This window comes from Maylandia zebra, linkage group LG14, assembly GCF_041146795.1.
Source record: "Maylandia zebra isolate NMK-2024a linkage group LG14, Mzebra_GT3a, whole genome shotgun sequence".
Classification (NCBI taxonomy): domain Eukaryota; kingdom Metazoa; phylum Chordata; class Actinopteri; order Cichliformes; family Cichlidae; genus Maylandia; species Maylandia zebra.
The window spans coordinates 9,637,242-9,640,456 of record NC_135180.1 but is presented as its reverse complement, the minus strand read 5'-3'; the positions used below and the strand labels follow the sequence as shown (position 1 = coordinate 9,640,456).

Here is a 3,215-nt window from a genome sequence, read left to right as displayed (position 1 = left end):
CCGCCCCAGGAAGTACTTAATGGTCTCTTCTGTAACCCAGGGATTATACATGTGCACCGTTAAAATCCTATAATCGTTCCTGTATAACGGGGTTACCATATATTTTTTTAGTTCTTCATTTTCTTCTGTACCACATCTCTTTCTCACCTCCTCCGCGTACTCTCCCGTGCAAAAAGTCACGTCATAGTGCTTACTTGCCGTGCTTTGCTGGAGGCAGTAGATTTCCTCTGGTTGTACCTTCAATGCATCATAAAGAATCCTTCGTCCGAAATTAATTCTGTCATGGAAATCCTTTTCTTTATCCATTAGTTCGAATCTCAAGGTATTCCTCGTTCCATACGACCATGTATTCCTCTCCGAAAAATTGGCCGACGTCGCCGCCATCCTACATTGCTTCTCGCCTTGTAACTGATAAGAACAGATTTTTTTTTTTTTTTTTTTTTTCTTTTTTCTTTTTACTTACAACACCATCTTACATTTCCATTTGCTCAACATTCCATTGAATACTTTTCATATTTCACAAAAACATCTTTTACATCATTCATAATAATCCTTCCACCTGTCCTTAATCGTGTCTATTCCCCATCTTTGTAATTCATGCCGATATATCCCCTCAAATTCCCTCTCTATATCCTTTATTGTTCCCATCTCTTTCCATTCATACCCCCCCCTTATATACCCCTGTCTTGCCCTCCATATCTTAAGTTTTGTAATTGATAACAACATACAACGTATTTTATTTTCCTCCTTCTTTTTATCCTTAGGCCTAAGATAAGTTATTTCCTCATATGTCAAAGCCTCTAGTCCCTTATACCTCCTCTTCATTCCAGCCCATACCTTTTTTGCATATTTGCACCCCCATAGGACGTGTTCAATCGTTTCTTCCTCTGTGCAATTATCCCTCGGACATTCTTTTAACTTCCCCAAATTATGTGCATACATCGTAGTCCTTACAGGTAGTTTCCTATGTAGGTGCATCCAATTAAAATCTTTCAAAACATTCTTATAACTCTTATCCTGTGCGTATTCCCAAACTTCCGAACTCACTATCCCCTGGTTGTAGTTAGCATTCCTCACCAGTTTTTTATACAGAAGTTTATGATTTTGTATTGTATCCACCTCCCTGCACTCTATATGTCTCTTTCCCCACTTAACCATCCTCTGAAAGTATTCTGGTCTTGTCTCTGCCTTCGGCCCCTGATTTTCCCACCCAATTAAAAACCGGTATGGAATAGCTAACCAGAACCATAACAATATCTGACATTTATGAATATATGTCTTCTTTAACAGCGTACACACATTTGCATAAAAAATCGTATCTAACTTTAACGGAATGTTCGGTACCCCTTTTCCCCCATCGGCAACCTCCTGATACATTTGTACTCTCTTTACGTACTCGTAACCTCCCCATATAAAGTTAAATATTCCCCTCATTATTTGTGCTCTAAATACTTGTGGCATCGGGAACACATAGCCTAGATACAATAATTTCGGCACCACCTCACTCTTTATCACTAACACCTTCCCAGTAATTGTAAGCTTCCTCATTTTCCATAGTCGTAATTTCCTTTCCACCTCTGCCATCTTCCCCTTCCAGTTCCAAATAGCATCACCCTCCTTATTCCCAAAAGAGATTCCTAGAATGTCCATAGGACCTTCACACAAAGTATAATCACAAATATTTTCCCTTCTACCTTCCCACGTCCCCAACTGATAAGAACAGATACTACACTTGATCTTAGCCAAAAGGCCGAGAAGCGATGGCCTCCCGCAGGTTCCTGGCTGAGCCGCCTTCTCGGGACACTTCTCGCTTGTGACGGTGCGCTCTTTCACTTGGCTCACAGGGAGGGAGCCGCTTCAAATCTCCGCCCACCTACAGTACCTCAGAGGCCTGCGGAGCTTCCTGGAACTGTGCGTGTAGCTGAGATATAATATATTGAGTGTGAACATTCTCAAAACTGTATTGTATATAGTTTATTTATTTTTTATTGTGTAAATTTAATTTATGTAAAACTAAGGTTCCACGTGTCACTGTTGAAGTGGGGCATTAATCAGTGTGACGCCACTTGTAAACATGTTGCGTGTGTGGGGTTTCCCAGCCAGAGCTGCATGGACTCCACACTGGTGAGGCACACCAGTGTGCCTCTCCCTGTACTAAATTATACATTTAAATTTGGTGTATTTTTCTTTGCTAACTATTAGTTCTCATGGCTAAAAGCTCCCAAAGTGTTTTTGATTGCTTTGAACGAGAAAAATAGTAATTGGAATTGCGTTTTATCTGTTACACCATCCGTTTATGTGGTCCTTACTTGTGCTAAACAGGGATGAGGAGAGGCCTGCTGTTGCTGTGTGACACTGATTTTGCTGCTGCACTTTGTCTTTTAGAAATAAATCCAGTTTCCAGCCAGTCTGTCGTCACAACGCAGTCAACCATTTGAAATCTGCTACACGCGCTTTCTTCTATTTCTTCTTTTGAACAACGAGGAGAGGGGCCAGCCAGACGGCAGACCCTGCCAAAAATAGGTGCAACTCCTTAGCTTCACTCTCCACGGAAGTCTTTAGTAAAAGGCGAAAGACTTGTACGTTTTGAAGAGAAGCCAGAGTGTGTGTTTCTTTGGCCTCGCAGGAAGCCGCAGTGACTCCTCGTCCCGGCTTCCGGCGTCACGGTAGGCCCTGTTTGCTTGGCTGAAGGGGCAGATCTCAGGCCCCGCCTGCTCTGCTCCAGAGTTCCACTTTGACAGGAAAGGGGTGACTGGAGAGGAGCACATATGTTACTGTAATACATCACATCCAATTTCAAAGGGATGTATTGGACATCCCTCCCACCTTTTGATATTGTCTGATACATAGTTGTTCTTTTACATATTCATACCCCCCCCCCCCCCATATTAATTTAAAAATTCCCCGTGTTAGCACCTTCCTATGAGTCTGTGGCATTGGAAAGACATATGCCAAATGGAGTAGGGCAGGTAAGATGTCAGCTTTTACGGCCAAAACTTTGCCAGTTATAGTGAGCTTTCTTTTTGACCACATCCCCAATTTCTTTAAGATCTTCGCTATCTTCAAATCCCAGTTGTAATTTGCTGGATTTCCAAAATCAATGCCCAGGACCTGCATGGACACTTCACACAAAGAAAGCCCGCAAAGCGTCTGTCTCCTACCTGCCCATCGTCCCAAAAATGTATATTTTGATTTCTCCTCATTGACCTTTGACC

At 42.2% G+C, this 3,215-nt stretch overlaps 1 non-coding gene and 1 pseudogene across 1 annotated transcript; both read right to left on the bottom strand.

Annotated features, from left to right (window-relative positions):
- Positions 1-1,628: 1,628 nt before the first annotated feature.
- LOC112434368 (U2 spliceosomal RNA) lies at positions 1,629-1,762 on the bottom strand (annotated as a pseudogene).
- Positions 1,763-2,493: 731 nt separating this feature from the next.
- On the bottom strand, positions 2,494-2,606 carry LOC112434369 (U5 spliceosomal RNA). Its single transcript, XR_003023713.1, has one exon. It is a non-coding gene; the product is annotated as a U5 spliceosomal RNA (small nuclear RNA).
- Between the last annotated feature and the right edge of the window lie 609 nt (positions 2,607-3,215).